This window comes from Gossypium arboreum, chromosome 12, assembly GCF_025698485.1.
Source record: "Gossypium arboreum isolate Shixiya-1 chromosome 12, ASM2569848v2, whole genome shotgun sequence".
Classification (NCBI taxonomy): Eukaryota; Viridiplantae; Streptophyta; class Magnoliopsida; order Malvales; family Malvaceae; genus Gossypium; species Gossypium arboreum.
The window spans coordinates 86,288,222-86,308,112 of record NC_069081.1 but is presented as its reverse complement, the minus strand read 5'-3'; the positions used below and the strand labels follow the sequence as shown (position 1 = coordinate 86,308,112).

The 19,891-nt window shown below is 35.7% G+C and overlaps 1 non-coding gene across 1 annotated transcript; it reads left to right on the top strand.

Annotated features, from left to right (window-relative positions):
* The first annotated feature begins 18,952 nt into the window (after window positions 1-18,952).
* On the top strand, window positions 18,953-19,059 carry LOC128286184 (small nucleolar RNA R71). The gene has a single exon (XR_008276729.1). It is a non-coding gene; the product is annotated as a small nucleolar RNA R71 (small nucleolar RNA).
* The last annotated feature ends 832 nt before the right edge of the window (window positions 19,060-19,891 follow it).

Sequence of the window (19,891 nt, the reverse complement as noted above, 5' to 3'; positions counted from 1 at the left end):
AAGATATATAGAATAAAATCCAACTTTATCATGAACTACTTGTATTTAATAGTATATAAAAACATTTAAAGGGTATATTATACAAAAAACATTTTAAAATAACATGATAAAAATTTGAAATAAAGATCTTATGTCAAAAGGGCAAAATCATCTTAAAAACTCAGGAAAAAAAGTATGCATTTATAGAAAAAATAGAGCGAATAATAAAAAAATGAATTATACAAATCAAAGGGATCTAATTAAAATACAATTAGAATGAAAGGGCTAATATATAAATAAAACAAACTACTAATATTAAAATAAGGACCCATGCGCAACACGCGCGAATTCAGAGGGACCAAAGCTGATAATTTCCCCGATCCTGAAACACTGCGTTGAGATACGGGCTAAAATGCAGAAAAGCTCAAATTTTGGGAAAAATTCAAAAGAAATCAAAACAAATCAGATGCGAATGGGAGCTAATCATAATGCAGTGCAAAGGGGAAGGACCTGCTGCACAAATAACCCATTTTAAGCGCAAAAGCGCGGATTCGAGTCTTGGAACAGGTTAATGCGCGGGTCCCTTCCCCTAAAACGGCGCCGTTTCATTTTTAATCCACAATAGCAGGGGATTGAGAGGCAATCGGCCATTTCTTCAAGCCTCCATTAAAGCTAAACCCTAATACCCCCATACCTTCTCTTATTTGGTCGATTTTCACCCCTCTTTAGCACCAAGCCTCAAAAGACCCTAGTCGCCATTTGACCACCCCAAACGGTGATCGACGGAGGGTGATCTGTTCGCTCATTAACCCCGCTTGGATCCCTCTCAAGGACCGCCAATTTTAGCCCCAAAATCCCCTCTATAACTCTGATCTCGACGGAGGAACTAGGGACTTCGATGGCGTGTTCGCAAAGGTAAGCCCTTCGCCTTTTTTATTCGTGTCTTGAAATAAAAATAAAAAAACAACAACAAGAACTAAAGAATAAAGCCGAAGAGAAAGAAAAAAGAAATATATATATATATATATATATATAGATAAAAAAATGCCTAGCGATCTAAATCGGAAATCACCTCTTGATTTTGATAGCCTTTTTCTCTATTACAATATGCGAAGTGTGCCTCCTTTGATTACATTCTTTGGCTTTGGCTTTTTGTAGCCGAAAGCAAAAAAAAAAAAATGAAGAAAAAAGAAAAATAATACAAAAATCTACTCTTTTTTTGTCTCTATTTTGTTGTTGTCTGCTTGTCTGCTTGTCTGCTTGCAGGTAAATAGCGGTGTACGGAGGTGGTACGGTTGTGTCGACTTGGAGGCACGAGTGATGGTAGTGCTGGAGGATGCTGGAGGCTGCTGCGGCGCCAAGCGAATGGGGCTAGGGTTAGGGTTCCCAAGAACTTTCAAAGGATTGGGCCTATCGGGCTGTATTAGTTGTTGGGCTATTGAGTATTGGGCTAGGATTATTTCGGTTTTGGGTTTAAAATTTGGGTTTGGGTTTGAAATTCGGATCTGTAATTTGGACTTATGGACATTTAATTTGGTTTAATTTTTATTTGTTTTTTTAATTTTGGTTTTCGGTTGTTGGGCCCGGGCAGATTTGGCCCATTACACAACTTAATAGTCTAGGACTAGTAAACACTGGACATCCAAGATCAACGGCGGCTGAATCTGCAGAGGCAGCGGTGTAACATCCCGAAATAGGGCCTAAACGGAACAGTGGTTGCGAAACCACAAATTCGAGGTAGAAAAATTTATTTTATTATTATTTTGAGGTTCATGATATGATTGCATGATTGTGTGAAAATTTCGTGATGAAATTCTATGCATAAAGTGCTTAAGTTGAGATTAGGGACTAAATCGAATAATTTACAAAACTTGCATTCTAGAAGTGTTTAGTATGAAATTGCTTTGGAATATTAATTAGGAGGGTTTAAATAACAATTTGACCAATTTCTAAGTTCATGGACAAAATAGGACATGGATGGAATTTTTGAAAGTTTAATAAGGAAGGGCATTTTGGTCATTTGGATATTAAATGAAATAAAAAGGGAAAAATAACACAAAATTCATCATCTTCTTCATTAGCACGAAATTTCAAGGGTTCTCCATAGCTACGGTTTTTTTCAAGCTTTCAAGCTCCATAGTAAGTGATTCCAAGCCCCGTTTTTAATGTTCTTTACGTTTTCGGCATCCCGGTAGCTCGATAAAGCTTATGCTAGCAATAATTTAAGTTAGGGTTCATATTTGGAAAAATACCAATAGGTGAAAAGTGTTTATTTTGATGTTTTATGATATAATAAGAGGTTTTAAATTATGTTAAACAACTTGTGCTACTCGGTTTTAAGTGAAAACGAGTAAAAGGGCTTAATCGGTAAAAATACCTAATAGTCATAAGTACATGTTAGAGTGTGAATTTCATGTTGTCATAGATGGGAAAAATGATCAGCATGTCATAAAACATAATAAAATAGGATGAAATTTAAATTACGAGCCTTGGGGCAAAAGTGCAAATATGTGAAAATTTAGGGGCAAAAATATAATTTTGCCAAATTTTGGGTCAAGGACTGTTTTGATAAATGTGAATATTAAATAAGTTAAATTTTCTATTATAGATCAAGAAGAGTGAAATTCGGGAGTAGATCGGGGAAAAGAAAAAGTAAAGGACTAAATTGTAAAGTTTAGTCACATTTTGTATCGAGGTAAGTTGACAGTAAATAAATGCAATATTCTTTTATTTTACATTATTATTGTCAATTTATAGCATTTATATACTTATTTGTTGAGAATATTTAAAGTCGAATTAAAGGCGAAGTGATAGAGAAAAAGCATTAGGAAGCCCCGTTTGAACCTTAGGAATGTTAGGATATTGGGGTTGACAGGACAGGACAGGACAGAAATGAGCCATGTAAGTGCATATCAGATATATGGCCTTGGAGAAAGGAATGAGCCATGTAAGCCCATATTAGATATATATATATATATATATATATATGGCATTGGAGACAGGAATAATTCATGTAAGTCCATGTCAAAGACATGGCATTGGCGAGATATTGATGAGCGAGGAACGACCTAGTATTCTTAGTATTCCCGGTGGTTCAACGGGTCATTGTACACGTTAAATTACAGTGAATTATCAGCAAAGGGAAGGTAGATTATATTTATGAATAATGAAAGGTCGGGTAAGAAAGAAGGTAAGTGAGTAAAGAAAAGGTAGAAAATGAGAAGTAAAGAAAGTTTATGAGGCGAGGTGACATTATGTATAATTATTCATTATGTTAAATGTTGTAATTTATTTGCTTGTAAGCTTACTAAGCCTAGTGCTTACTCTCTTTATTTTCTTTTTCTTATAGTTTTATCAAGCCACTCGGGGATCGAAGGAAGCGTCGGAGACCCGATCACACTATCGAAGAAATCACATTGGTATAGTTAGGCGTTTGCGTTTTGTGTATGTCATGTATAGGAACTTGGTTTCTTTTGATATGATATGATCAATGAATGATGTGTAAATACTTGCTAGTGATTAGCTAATAGAATGGCTGATGATATACATGTTTAATAGTATGTATGATTAAGTAGTAACTATCACATGAAAACTATGAAAAATGTGAAAGTAACTTAAAAACGGATTCAAGTATCAGAAATAACGTGACTTTGAAAAATCACAAAAAAAATTGTAGAGACATGGTTTGATGGTGAATAATATATGAAATTAAAGCTCATTGTGTCTATTTTCATATGGAATAAGCAAAACAGGTAAAGGTTTTGTATTTTATAAGATATCTGAGTTTTAGTGAAATAGGGTCAGAGCCATTTCTGGATCCCCTGTTCCAACTTTGGAAATCCACCATAAATTTACAAAAATAATTAGGTGGTTTACTTTATATGGTTAGAATCTAGTTTTAATAGAAACAAACAGTATAGTCATATGAATTTTGTACATGGAGAAAAGTGGTTCGTAGTAAGTAGAGGTCGGTCAAATGAATTACAAAGCAGGGTAACTTTAACTAATAAACTGTACTAATTGGCTAAGTCAAAAATTCTAGAAAAAAATTAATAGATATATATATGAGTCTATTTTTAGGAAAAATTTACGGATCTTAATTTCGAGTTTTGAAACTCGAGAAATGAATTTTTAAGCAACCATGATGCAGAAAAATAGTTTATTCCGAAAATTAAAATAAGTGGTTTAGAGTTGTTTAAAAGGTAAGATAAGTTTAGTAACACCTCAAGCTTGACTCCAGTGACGGTTTCGGGCATGGAGGCGTTACAAGCGGTGGTCATTGAGGTAGGTTTCCAGAACCTTTTAGGTGACTGATACCATGTTAACAACTACAGTAAACTATGAATAAGCACTGCTGAGTATAGAAATATGTATTAAACTTGTTACCTTCACATGAACATTATAGAGATTATTATTTATAGAACAATATAGTAACTGCTATGGCTAACAACCTAACTGATTGAGTAACAAACTAACAGTAGAAGACTAATAGCTAGGCTAGCTAACTCAATTAACAGAGTATACTATATTTTTAACATTCATTCAATTTCTACTTTAAACTAAATTCAACTCTCTAATTTCATTTAAATCCATAAATTTCAAAATTTTCACAATTTAGTCCCTAATACTCAAAATTTACAATTTATTCGACAATTCAGTCCTTTTTCACTTCTATCTTAAAAATCTATCAATTTAGTCCCTTCTAATTATTCAACATAGACAACATTTAAAAACTCAATATTTTCAAAAATTTTGACACAGGTTAAGCAATATTTAATACCAGGATTTCAAAAACATAAAAATTATAAGAAAAGGCACTAAATTGACCTACCAATTAAGCTTTGAACTTTCTTTTTCTTCTCTATTTCATTTTAACTTTATTTCCTTTTCTATTTTTTCTTTTGTTTGTTTTGTTTATTTATTTTATCATTATTATAATAATATAATATTATATAATATATATTCTTAAGTATTAAGTAGTATAATTTATTATTTTATTCATATGTATTTTATACATATGTATGTTATTTTACACATGTAAACACGAACTCCATACACTTGTTAAAAATAGGTTAAATTGTTTATTTAGCCCTTTTTATTTTCTTTAATCTATAATTCAACTTCCAAACTATATGCAATTTAGTCTCTATGCTTAATTATTCTTAATTCATGCAAATTCACCTAACTAAGACCTAATTAACCAATTCCTAACTACTTTTAATATTTACGAAAATGGAGACTCGAAAATACACTTTTCAATACCCGTGACTATCAAGTCATTATAAATAGGGGTGGAGGTTGTTGAGCCGGATTTTTTTCTAGCCTAAACTCGCTGAACCACTGGTTCATATACCCAAAGAACATATTTTTAAGTTCATGCTACTGAGCCAGAGGAATCGGGACATTACTACTCATCCCATGTTCAGAAGTTGATACTTTACTATTAACTTCATCATTGTCAGCACGATCAGATCGGTTTGACATCTTTACAATCTATAAAAAAAAGAAGGTTAGATCGGATCATGCACATCACACTATCACAAATTTATATGGCATGTAATTCTAGACATTTCACAGCTACGTTCAATCTGAAAATCGACTAAACCGTAGCTCTGATACCACTAATTGTAATACCTCTAACCCCTATCCGTCACCGAAATAGAATTACAAAGCATTATCAGGTTTACAGATCAATTAGACAGAAATTTCAAACGTTTCATTACATATTAATATTCAAAATAAAACCAATCAAAAATCATATATAATGTTCTTTATATGAGCCCTCAAGACTCGAAATACACATTAGTAATAAGTCGGGACTAAATTAGAAACTTAGAGAATTTTTCTAAAAAAGTAGAAAAGTTTCAAAGCTACAGGGGTCATACGGCCGTGTGACTCACACAGTCAGGAGACATGCCAGTGTTTAAGGTCGTGTGAGCATCCGAAATAGGGACACACGGTCGTGTCTGTGCCCGTGTAACTCTCTAACTTGGGTCACACGACCAAGTCACATGACAATTTGCTAGGCCGTGTAAGCATATTGACTTGCATTATCAATAAAATACAGGGGATGCAGGACCGTGTCATTTGGCCGTGTGTGACACACGGCTGAGACACACACCTGTATCTTTGTCCATGTGGACAAAAATAGGTCATTTTTCAAGCCACAATTCTCACCTAAATTGACATCAACCTAGATTTAACAAATAGCACATCAACAAGCCATAACAAGGTATTCGTATGATCACCACATACAACCAATATGCCCTTAGGCACCTCAAAAGACAACTTAAAAACATGTCAACCAGGTATCCAAACTTACCTAATTAATTTACCTAATAAAGTTAGTAATGTTCACTACAATTCAAATAAATATGTGCATATATCACTCATACAAACATCACAATTATACCTTATTCTCATACCAATATGTAAGTTGGTTATATAAACAAAATATTTTTCATAATATTTACATAAACATGATATGTCATAATTTATATATATTTTATCCCATGCTTAAGCACATTTTTGGATGGATTATCATTAGATTTGTGAAATTTGATGCTCCTAACCCTTCAATTTCATGTTTTATACTTAGGTGAGCATAGAAGAGTAAAAAGAGCGAGAAACGGGCCAAAAACGAAGAAAACGGGTCAACGTAGGAAATCAACACGGCCTGGACTTCCTCACATGGGTAGTTCGTATGCCCGTGTCTATTTAAGAGATTGCAACACAGCCTAAGCCACCTCACACGGGTGTGTCACACGGGCATGTCCCTGTCAAGCCCAAGTCTAGTCTTATTCGAAAAAGGCCACTCTTGAGGGTTTAGAAGCATTCTAAAGTCTATATAAACACCCCAGGAGATACCTGAAAGACACGTACGGAGTAGGAGGTAAGGGATTACTCAAAAAAAGCCGATTGATCCATCTCAGAAGTCGGATCCCCCTTCAAGACTGAAGATCTCCCTTCAATTTCCTTCAGGAGTTTTTGAGTTTTCTTTATGTTTTGTTATTCTTCTGAGATGTTTTCTTTTACACTTATGAACTAAATCCCCTAAATACCTAAGGGGAATGAAACCTAAGATGAATCTTGTTATTATTTTCTGAATTATATGATAAATATTTGACTTGTTCTTAATTATGAATTCTTAATTCTTGCTTTAATATTCCAGGATATTGATTCAAGTATTGATGTGCTTATTCAGAAGAGCAAAAGTCCCTGTCTAAGAGTAGACCTAGCATAATTAAGCAGAGTTGATTGCACCTCTAGACATAGGGCGACATAATTTTGCCAGGTTAGGGTGAAACCTAATAAGGGAATCCATAGATCGAGTTAATGCAACACTAGGGGTTTTAATTAGAAAGAGATTTCAATTAATCAACCTAGGGTTTTACATTGTTAGTCTCGAGAGAGATAATAATATAACTTAGGGATTTCTACGGATCAAGTCAAGTGAATAAATCGTTTGATTGAGAGTCAAATAACAAGTGAAGTCTAAGTCGATTTTTCCTTGGGTATTGTCCAAATCAATCAGTTTTTCCCAAAAGTATTTGCCCAAATTTCTTCCTGTGCATTCTTAGTTTAGTTAATTAATTTAGATAAAACAAACCCCTTTTATTTTTTAAGGCTAGATAATAAGAAGAGAGTTAATACTAGTACTTTTAGTTCATGTGGGTTCGACATCCCGGTCTTGCTATACACTATACTACTGTTCAATAGGTGCGCTTGCGTTCATCGTGATAATATTTAGTTTTCAAAAACGATCAATCATAAATTTAAAACTTATCACCATTCACATCAATCAAGTTTTTGGCGCCATTGCCGGGGAACTAAGATATTACTTTAGCCATTTATTTTATTGCAATTTAAATTTTATTTTGGTTTTTGTTACTAAATTTTCTTTTGTTTTCTTCTGACAGGTTTTATAGTTTATGACTAAAAGAAATCCGTCAGGACCATTACTTTTTGACAGTGAGATTGAAAGCACAGCTCGCAAAAATTGAAGAGAAATAAGGCGAAACCTAAGAAACATAGAGGAAGGACAAGATGAAGATATCCATAATACAACCGAGGAGATGGCTAAAAACCAGAATAATCAGCTTCCTCCTGTCGTTGCTGCAGATCCAATAAATCAGAATCTTGTTCCTCGTACTATGTATGATTATGCTAAACCTAATTTAACAGTAACCGAATCGAGTATAGTTAGACCTGTTGTTGCTACAAATAATTTTGAATTGAAACTTAACACGATTCAAATGATACAACAATTTTTTTAGTTTGATGCTTTGCAGGACGAGGATCCAAATGCTCATTTGGCAAACTTTCTGGAGTTTTGTGACACATTTAAGATCAATGGTGTTTCTGATGATGCCATTGGCCTTTAGTTACTCTATGATGCATGGGAGAGATACATGGATATATTGAGAAGGTGCCCTTACCATGGGTTACCACTCTAGATACAAGTTTAAACTTTTCGCAATGGCCTAATTTTTTCGACTAGACAGATGATTGATGCGGCTGCTGGTGGGACTATCAATAATAAGACACCTGATAAGGCTTATGAATTTATAGAAGAGATGTCACTAAATAATTATCAGTGGCAAGTCATGAGGACAAAGCTAATGAAAGCAGCTGGTACTTTTAACGTCGATTCGGTCACCATGCTCTCTAATTAGGTAGAACTTTTAAATAGAAAAATTGATGGTTTACTTGGTTCTTCACAGGTTCACCCAGTAATGCAATGCAATGCAAGTGGATGAGGAACAAGCAATTCAGAATACCTATCTTATAGCCACAATATCAAAAACGAGAAATTAAATTATATGGGTAATAATCCTCGACCTCAAAATAATCCTTATAGTAATACTTACAATGTAGGATGGAGGAACTACCCAAATTTCTCATAGGGAGGCCAAGGGAATCAAGGGCCACCACCCCCTCCAAGCTTCCAACAACAACCTTACTCGCAAGAGAAAAAGTCCAACAACAACCTTACCCGCACTTAAAAATCAGCAAGCGTCGATCCAAGGACTCGAGAATAAAATTGGGTAGCTGGTTAAGATAATATCAGAAAAACCACCAGGAAGTCTACCTAGTAACACTGAACCCAAACCATAAGAGCATGTAAAAGTACTTACACTAAAGAGTGGGAAAGTGTTAGCTGAATCTGAAAAGAAGCCACCATAAAAGTTGACAGAAACAAAGAAGAGGAGGTAAAACCCGAAAACAATCACAATCCAATGCCAAAGGAATATAAACCACCAATCCCATATCCAGCAAAGTTGAAGAAAGATCGCATAGATGCACAATTCGATAAATTTCTTGAACTTTTTAAACAACTGCATATTAACTTAGCTTTTGTTGAAGCTATATCACAGATGCCTACATATGAAAAATTTTTAAAGGAGCTTCTAACAAAGAAAAGGAAGTTTGCAGACCTATCTACAGTGGAACATAATGAGGAGTGCTCAGCCATACTCCAAAATAAACTGCCAACCAAACTGAAAGATCCAGGAAGTTTTACTATTCCCTGCTTAATTGGTAGTTTGAATGTTGATAAAGCACTAGCTGATTTAGGCGCTAGCATTATTTTGATGCCATATAAAATGTTTAAACAACTTGGTCTTGGGGAACCTAAACCCACTAGAATGAGTATTCAATTAGCTGATAGATCTATTAAATATCCTAGGGGAATTATAGAGGACGTACTTGTAAAAATAGAGAAATTTATATTCCCTATTGATTTCGTTGTGCTTGACATGGATGAGGATGTTAAAATGCCTTTAATCTTAGGTCAACCATTTTTAGCAACTACTAGGGCTTTTATTGATGTGGGTGATGGTAAATTGGTACTTAAAATAGGCGACGAAGAGATTATTTTTAAAATTTATGATGCCATGAGATTTTTAGGGAACAGGATGACTCATATTATTTTATTGACTCTATTGATCATGCTACTCAAGATTCATTTCAGGAAATCGTACATAAGGACACGATGGAACTGTATCTTGCCCAAGCAGAATATGAGGGTATTAAGGTAAACAAAAAACTTAAGCAAAAGCCCTCTATTGAAGAACCTCCCAAACTGGAACTTAAACAATTACCGAATCACTTGGAATATGCGTCCCTTGGAGATAATTCTACATTACCGGTAATTATTGCATCTAACTTGCAACCCAAGGAGAAAGAGGAATTACTCCAAGTATTAAGAGAGCATAAAAGGGCCATAGGTTGGAAAATTTCTGACTTTAAAGGGATCAGCCCTTCTTCTTATACCCACAAAATTTTAATGGAAGATGAATTAAGCCATGTGTGCAAGCCTAAAGACGACTGAACCTCAACATGAAGGAAGTTCTTAAAGCTGAGGTAATTAAACTCCTAGATGCTGGAATTATTTATCCTATTTCTAACAGTTCTTGGGTAAGTCCAGTGCAGGTTGTTCCTAAGAAAGGAGGCATGATTTTTGTAGCCAATGAGAAGAATGAATTAATCCCAACAAGGACAGTCACAGGTTGGAGAGTTTGCTTTGACTATAGGAAGCTGAATGATGCCACAAGAAAATATCACCTCCCCCTTCCATTCATTGACCAAATGTTGGAAAGATTACCATATCACATGTACTACTGCTTCTTAGACGGACTATCTGGCTATTTTCAAACTTAATACCTCTTGAAGATCAAGAAAAGACGACATTTACATGCCCATATGGTATGTTTTCTTATCGTAGAATGCCTTTTGGATTATGTAATGCTCCTACTACTTTTCAGCGTTGCATGATGGCCATTTTTGATAAACTCGTAGAAGACATCATGAAGGTACTTAAGGATGATTTCTCGATTTTCGGTAACTCTTTCCATCTTTGCCTTAAAATTTTAAAACGAGTCTTAATAAGATGCGAGAAAACAAATCTTGTGCGCAACTGGGAAAAATGTCACTTTATGGTTCAAGAAGGTATTGTGCTAGGACATAAAATTTCTAGTAAAGAGACTGAGGCTGATAAAACTAAAATTGAAGCCATTGAGAAACTACCTCCCCCTAAATAGGTTAAGGCTATTAGAAGCTTTTTAGGACATGCTGGGTTTTATAGAAGATTTATTAAAGATTTTTCTAAAATAGCTAAGCCTTTGACTAAATTACTAGAAAAATATGTGCCTTTTAATTTTTATCAAGAATGTTTAGAAGCATTTAATACCTTAAAGGATAAATTGACTAAAGCTCCAATTATAATTGCACCTAATTGGAATTCACCTTTCGAACTAATGTGCGGTGTGAGTGATTTTGTAGTAGGTGCAGTTTTGGGACAGCGAAGAGATAAGCATTTTCAACCTATCTATTATGCTAGTAAAATTTTGACAGTTGCACAAGAAAACTACACCACCATGGAGAAAAAGCTGCTAGTTGTGGTTTCTGTATTCGATAAATTTAGGCCATATCTATTATTATCTAGAGTTGTCGTTTATACTGACCATTCTGCTCTTTGCTACCTTTTAACTAAGACTGATGGAAAACCTTGACTTATTTGATGGATTTTGTTATTGCAAGAATTTGACTTGGAGATTAAGGATAAGAAAGGAACTAAAAATCTCACGGCTGATCATCTTTCCAGGCTTGAAAATTCAAGTACCAAATAGCTAGATGAAGTTGAAATAAATGATTCATTCCCTGAAGAACAATTTTTTGCTCTACTTGATTATGAGGTACCTTTGTTTGCAGACATTGCAAATTTTTTAGCTGCTAACATTATCCCAAAAGGGTTGACACATCATCAAAAGAAGCGATTCTTTTCTCATGTGAAAAACTACTTTTGGGAAAACCCTTTCCTTTTCCGTATATGTGCAGACCAAGTCATTAGGAGATGCGTTACAAGGACAAAAGCATTAAAAATCTTGAGACATTGCCACTCAGGACCGACTGAAGGACATTACAGTGGGAATAAGACTGTACATAAAATACTAGAATTAGGTTTTTATTGGCCCACTCTATTCAAAGACGCTAACAGGTATGTTACTTCTTGTGACAAATGCCAAAGGACAGGTAATATCTCCAAACATGATGAAATGCCTCAAACATATATGCTTTCATGTGAAATATTTGACATTTGGGGTATCGACTTCATGGGTCCATTCCCTAGTTCATTTGGGAATAAATACATCTTAGTAGCTGTCGATTATATGTCCAAATGGGTTGAAGCCCAAACTTTACCTATAAATGATGCTAGAGTAGTAGTACGTTTCCTTAAGAAACTTTTCTCTCGATTCGGAACACCTAGAGCAATCATCAATGATAAGGGTACTCATTTTTGTAACGCCCAATTTGACAAGATCCTTAAGAAATACGGAATTTACCACAGAACAGCTACCCCTTACCACCCTCAAACTAGTGGCCAAGTCGAAGTGGCAAACAGAGAGCTTAAACGTATCCTAAAAAAGGCAGTAGAATCAAACAGGAAGGATTGGGTGATGAAAATAGATGATGCTTTATTGGCATATAAAACTGCTTTTAAGACCCCCATAGGAACATCACCTTACAGACTTGTTTATGGAAAAAGTTTTCATCTACAATTTGAGTTAGAACACAAGGCATTCTGGGCTATAAGACTTCTAAACCTTGATCCAAAACTTGTAGGTGAAAACAGGTTGATGCATTGAACGAGTTAGATGAGTGGCAAACCAATGCATATGAAAATTCATGCCTATACAAGGAAGAAATGAAGCACCACCACGGCGCTCGTTTAAGACAACGCCAGCAATTTGAAGTTGAAGATCTTGTCCTGTTGTATAACTCGAGGCTAAAATTGTTCCCTGGGAAGCTTAAATCATGATGGTTAGGTCCTTTCGTATTCCGAACTGTCTTTCCATATCGCACAGTAGAGGTAAGTCACCCATCACAAGGCACTTTATGGGTAAATGGACATCGCCTCTGTTCGTGTGATTCGTAACAAGTAATAAATATCTATAATAAAGATCAAATCTAGACTAACTATTATCACGACAAAAGGCAAGCACACTTATCGAAAAATAGTATAGTAATGGGAAGACCGAGATATCATACCCAAGGGAACCAAAAGTACTAGTAATAACTATCTTTTTATTATTTAACCTAGAAATAAGGAGGGGTTGTTTATTAACTAATTAACTAAACTAATTAACTAACTAAACTAAACCAAAGAGAAATATTGGAAAAAGACTTGGAGAAAAGTAATTGATAAAGACGACACCCAAGGAGGAGTCCATCTAGATTTTCTCTTGTTATCTGACTCTGAACTAGACGATTTATTCACTTGACTTGATCCGTGAGACTCTCTAACCTATATTATTATCTCTTTCAAGACTAATAACACCTAACCCTCAGTTGAATTAATCGAAATTTCCTTCTTAATTAAAACTCCTAGGGAAGTAGTAAATCGATCTATGGACTTTCATATTAGGTTTCACCCTAATTCAGTAAAATCTCGTAACCCTATTTCTAGGCATTCGATCAACTCCGCTTAATTATGCCAAATCTACTCTTAGACAGGGACTTGTGCTCCTCTACATAAGCACATCAAATCATGAATTAATACCCGAAATATTAACTCAAGCATTAAGACACATAATTAAGAACAAATCAAGTATTTATCATACAGTTCAGATAATAATAACAAGATCCATCATAGGTTTCAACCCCCTTAGGTATCTAAGGGATTTAGTTCATAATAAAATAAGAGTACATCTCAAAAGTATGAAAATAACAAAACATAAAGAAAACTCCAAAACCTCTGAAGGAATTCTGAGAGAGATCTTCAGTCTTGTAGTAGCCCGGCTTTTGAGATGGATAGTCTGGCTTCCTTCAAGTAATTCCCGACGTGAGGTTTTGTTCTCTAGAAAAGTTCTAGAGGGGAGCCGCCCTTTCTAAGTCATACTTAGGGTGTTTATATAGGCTTTGGATTGGCTTTCTTCCTCCCTAAGTATCCTTTTCTGAGTAAAATACAACTCTTCAAAAAAGGGACACGCCCGTATGCCACGGCTGTGTGACGTGATTGCCAGGCTGTGTTTGATCCGTTAAATTACACATGGCTGTGCGGGTCAATGGTCAGGTTGTGTGAATCGTGAAAGCCTTGGTCGACACCTTGGAAAGATACAGACGTGTGAACAGCCCGTGTGGCAAGGCTTAGGCCATGTCATCTTCTCGATTTGGTCCGTTTTGTCCCTTTTTTGGTCTGTTTTTGGCTCCTTTTGACTCTTGGTGCTCTCCTGAGTACAAAACATGAAATAACCGGATTAAGAGCACTAAAATCCACAAATCTAGTGATAAACATCCATAAATATGCTAAGTATTTGGGGTAAAAATATGTATAATTTGGCGTTTATCAAATACCCCCCAGACTTAAGCATTTGCTTGTCCTCAAGCAAAACTCTCATTTACTGCTAGAATTCATTCTTCTAAATCACATAATCATTACTGATATTGTTACAAGTTATTCCACAGAAAATCATACAGTGAGGATTTAACTATAGAGGCATTAAAAGCCTTAAAAAATCTAAATCGAATATTTTGATAATAAAATCATAGGTAATCTCCTTCCTCTAAGTAATTAACTTTAGTCCTAAATATACAAGAGATGACATCCTCACTAAAGATTCGCTCAAATCACTCAAAGTGTTTAAGGTTCAGGATTAAGTACTCAATTGTCTAACATAAGAAGTTATTACCATAGGCTTGCATGAAAATCAAATCTCCATCACTTGTAAATGATATGATACACAAATCAAAAGGTCTTCGCATGGTTGTAACGGGGTTTAGGTTACGGGTATGGATACAAGCTGAAGAGACAAAGGTTAGAATCGAGATAATTTCAATACATTACCCCACTATCAAAAACTTAATTACTGAATCACAAACAAATATCTAGAACTATATTACATAAGCTCATGACAACTTTAGCTTGCTGAGAATTACAATAATAATACTGAGTTTTTTTTTCCTTTTTTTTTTAAGAACAAATCAAGTTAATACAATATAGAAATCATACTTTCTGATTCAGTAACAAAAAATGGTGAACATAGTGAGGTAAAAATATTAAAAATAATCCCGATAAAAAAAGGTAAATTAAGTAAGAGGATTTCAACAATAATGGGTTAAGGGGTTAATGATGAGGGTTAATCAATAAAAAAGGTTAGTAGGCTCAAAGGGGGTTCACTAAGGGTTTGATTATGTGGGAAGGCTTTTTATGGAGTAAGTGGGTTCAATCCTAAGTGTCTTTATCATCTCAGTATACAAATCATACGTGTGATCTCGACATGTATAATCGAAGCAAGTTCTAGGATAACAATTCAATGTTGACACACTCAAACCACAAAAGAAGTGAGCAAGAAAGAAAACTATATGCTCAAAAAGGCTAAAAAATATCACCAAAAATTTGGGTTTTTGATGTCATTCCTGTATAATTAAGATTTCAAAATAATACCTCAATTTAGGAAAATAATCTAAAAAATTTTAGTTCTCAAAATATCAACTTATCATGCTCGATTTTCTAATTTCCTATAATCAAATAATCATGCATAATTCTCATGGTCTAATTCATGACATATCAACAATAATTATAGATTACTTAGAATTCATTCGATCAATATTATGAGAAAATCACTTAAGCACAAGACCAAATTCAAGGATTTGAGAATAATGCAAAAAGGCATCATGTTCATGTTCACCCCCGACATTTAAGATGTACATTGCCTACAATGTACAAAGATAGACTATTCAAAATAAAGAAAATCATAAGAGGGAAGGAGATGAAACTCCCTATTATATGGATGCGGAGCTTGATTCTGAGGCTGGAGTGCTTGGGGAAAGTAGTAGCTGCCACTGTTCTTGTCTAGATGAAGAAATTTAGTCGTTGAACATGGTACTCGTTGGGTATTGTTCCATACTTGTTTCTTCATTCCGTAAAATATTCCTAGCAGCTTTGCTTGGAAGTCTGTAGAATCATGAAGAGCTTATTAATAGTTGGAGTGGAAGAGAGTGTAGTGGGATTACTTATTAGAGATACTAGAAAAATAAAAAAAGTAAAATTTACTAATATAGATAGGTCTTTCAAAAGAAAATAATAAAATTGAAATGAAAATAAAAAGAAAAAGAAAAATAAAAAGATAGGAGGATTCAATGATCCTCGTCAGTGGGGTCCTCAGGTGGTGGCGCTGGAATGGAGATGTGGAGGAAAAATAGAGGGAAAAGAGAGGGGAAAGTGAGGATTGATGCAGGGGGAGTGGATTTGAGGGTGGTTTGGGGGTTGGGGAAGTGAGAATCTTGGGAATGGTGGCTGGAAAAGGGATTAGGGAGTGGGGAAGGGGAGATTTCGGCTAAGGTTTTGAAAGGAAGAAAAAATGAACAGTGATTTGGTTATATGGGGGAGGTGCACACGGCCTAATGCCACACCCGTGTACTCTGAAGGTGAGCCCGTGGTTTTCAAATTTTTCAATTTAGGTCGTGCCCGGCTACTATCCCACGCCCGTGTGTTTGGGGCGTGTGTGGCACACGACCATATCGCACGGTCATGCCTAGCCTTGTTCGCTTCTCCCAGTCTGTGTGTTAGGGTACCACCCCCGTGTATTATTGTCCACGGCTAATCGGCACGGGTGTGTCTCGCGCCCGTGTTGAAGAAACAGAATTGAAACTTGCCCTTGGCATGCCTATGTTTTTCTATTCCCACGCCCGTGTTCACCTATCAAGTTCAACCACAGCCATGTCCCACGACCGTGGGGATTTATTGCATCCCATTTTTTGGGGAAATCATGTCCTGCTTCCACATGACCGTATCGTACGATCATGTCTCTTCCCCTGTTTGGCCACAGCTTTAGACACGCCCGTGTACCTGGCCATGTGGGCTGAAAAACTTTGTAATTCAAAGATAAAGTTAATGATTTAAAGTGTTAAAAATTAAAAATAAAGAAATTAGAATATTTTAGTGCTTGGGTTGCCTTCCGAGAAACGCTTATTTATAGTCTAAGCTCGACTTACCTCCCTAGTGAATGCTCAGGGTGGTTTGAGGAGTTGATACTCCTCATTCCTGCTATCAACCTCATCAAAATAGGGTTTTAATCGGGTGTTGTTTACCTTAAAAGTGACAAACTTTGGGTGACTCACCTCCACCGTACCAAATGGAAAAATACTGAGTACCGTAAGAGGGATTTCCTCATTCGGTGTGGTAGTGACAATTTGGGGATCTACGGCATCTAGTAAGACTTTATCACCAACCTTAAGTTGATGAGGAGAGGTATCGGGCTTGTTTTGGTGTAGTTTAGGCTTATCATGTGTTCTCGGTTTGTGTGCTCTCCATTCGTTTAGCTCCTCTATCCGTAGCCTTCGTTCTTCATGAATGTGTCCTCTATCGTTTTTGGAACATGGCTCGTGAACTTCTTTGAAGCTTAATTTCTGCAAAGTCATTTGTCCTTTTGAGTAGATTGGTATGGACTATTACCTTCATTGTTCGATGGGATGCCAGAATTACGAGCTTAAAGGGTGATCGTTTCGTCTCCTACACAAAGTTTCACCTCACCTGTGCCAACATCAATAATTGTTTTAGCAGTTACTAAAAAGGGCCTCCCTAAAATCAAAGGGGTGTTGCTATCCTCCTCTATGTCTAGAACAACGAAATCAACGGGAAATATGAACTTACCTACTTTCACGAGTACATCTTCAATAATACCCCTAGGGAATCTTATAGTTTTATCTGCCAATTGAATGCTCATCCTAGTTTGTTTAGGTTTCCCAAGACCTTGTTGCTTAAACATTTTGTAAGGCATAACGTTAATACTAGCTCCTAAATCAGCTAATGCATGACTTATATCTAAACTACCAATTAGAAAAAGAATTGTAAAACTCCCTAGATCTTTCAATTTGTGGGGTAGCTTATTTCGTAGAATAGCTGAGCAGGCTGCATTTAGCTCCACATGCGATGCTTCGTCTAACTTTCGCTTATTTACTAAACGCTCTTTTAAAATTTCATTGCATTTGGCATCTGCGACAAAGCTTCAATAAATGGTAAGTTAATATGTAATTTTTTCAAAAGTTTAAGGAATTTACCAAATTGTTCATCTGAGCGGTCTTTCCTTGTCGCGTTAGGGTACGGGACACGAGGTTTATATTCGACAGTCACCGGTTTGTTTGTACTTTGACCTACCTCATCTCTCCCTTTGCTTACCTCTGTTTCTTGCATCAGTTCTGGTTCGGGCTCAACAACTCCTTCGTCATCTTGAGTATTAATTGCATTGAGTTGTTCCCTTGGGTTAGGTTAGGTATTACTTGGCAAACTAGCTTGTGGTCGTTCAGAGATCAGTTTGGAAAGCTGGCCTATCTGAGTTTCGAGTCTTTGGATCGATGCTTGTTGATTTTTAAATGCTGTCTCGGTATTTTGGAAACGGGTTTTTGACATTGATATGAATTTTGAGAGCATCTCCTCAAGGTTTGGTTTCTTCTTTTGTTGATAAGGTGGCTGTTGAAAACCTTGAGGATTTTGAGGCATTTGATTTCCTTGACCACCCCAGGAGAAATTTGGGTGGTTCCTCCAACCTGTATTATAAGTATTACTGTGGTTATTTTGAGATCTAAAGTTATTATTTCCCATATAGTTGACTTGTTCCTCTTCGGTTGTGGGATTGAAGGATTGAATTCTGTATGCACACCTCCTCCGCTTGAGTCACACCTCATTACTGGATGTACCTGTGTAGAACTAAGAAAACCATTAATCTTTTTATTGAGAAGTTCTACCTGATTTGACAGCATAGTAACTGAGTCGACGTTATAAACGTCGGCTATTTTCATTGCCTTTGTCCTCATAACTTGCCACTGATAGTTATTCAGTGACATCTCCTCTATAAACTCATAGGCATCTTCCGGTGTTTTATTATTGATGGTTCCACCAGCAGCTGTGTCAACCATTTGCCGAGTTGAGGGATTCAGACCATTTTGAAATGTTTGTACTTGCAACCAAAACGGTAACCCATGGTGAGGGCACCTTTTCTGTAAGTCCTTGTATCTCTCCAATGCATCGTAAAGTGTTTCTAAATCTATCTGCACAAAAGAAGAAATATCATTACGTAACTTAGTCGTTTTAGCCGGCGGAAAGTATTTTAGTAAAAAATTTTCGGTCATTTGTTCCCAAGTAGTAATTGATCCTCGTGGTAACTAGTTCAACCACTGTTTAGCTTTGTTCCTCAATGAAAAAGAAAATAACCGAAGACGAATGGCATCATCAGAAACGCCATTGATTTTAAATGTATCACAAAATTCCAGAAAATTTTCTAAGTGAGTGTTGGGATCTTCATCCTGCAAACCATCAAACTGAACAAACTACTATATCATCAGAATAGTGTTAGGTTTTAGTTCAAAAGTATTTGCAGCTACAGCAGGTCTAACTATGCTAGATTCAGTTCCTGTTAAAGAAGGTTTAGCATAATCATACATAGTGCGTGGAGCAAGATTTTGATTAACCGCAATTGCAGGAGGTAGCTGATTGCCTTGGTTTTCAGCCATATCTTCGGTTGGGGGTTGAGTATCGTCTTCTTGCTCATTCTCCGTGTATCGTAAGCTGCGCCTTATTTCTCTTTGATTTCTATGAACTGTACGATCGATTTCTTCGTCAAAAAGTAATGGTCCCGATGGGTTTCTTCTAGTCATAAACTATAAAAACCTACCAAGAGAAAGAATAAGTAAATTAATAGATAATAATAATAAAATTGAATAAAATTAAATTGCAAGAAAAATAAATGGCTAAAGTAATAAAAATTTAGCGTTCCTAATATTTTAGTTCCCCGGCAACGGCGCCAAAAACTTGATCGTGTGATTCGTAGCAAGTAATAAATATTTATAATGAAGATCAAACCTAGACTAACTATTATCACGGTGAAAAGGAAAGCGCACCTATCGAACAATAGTA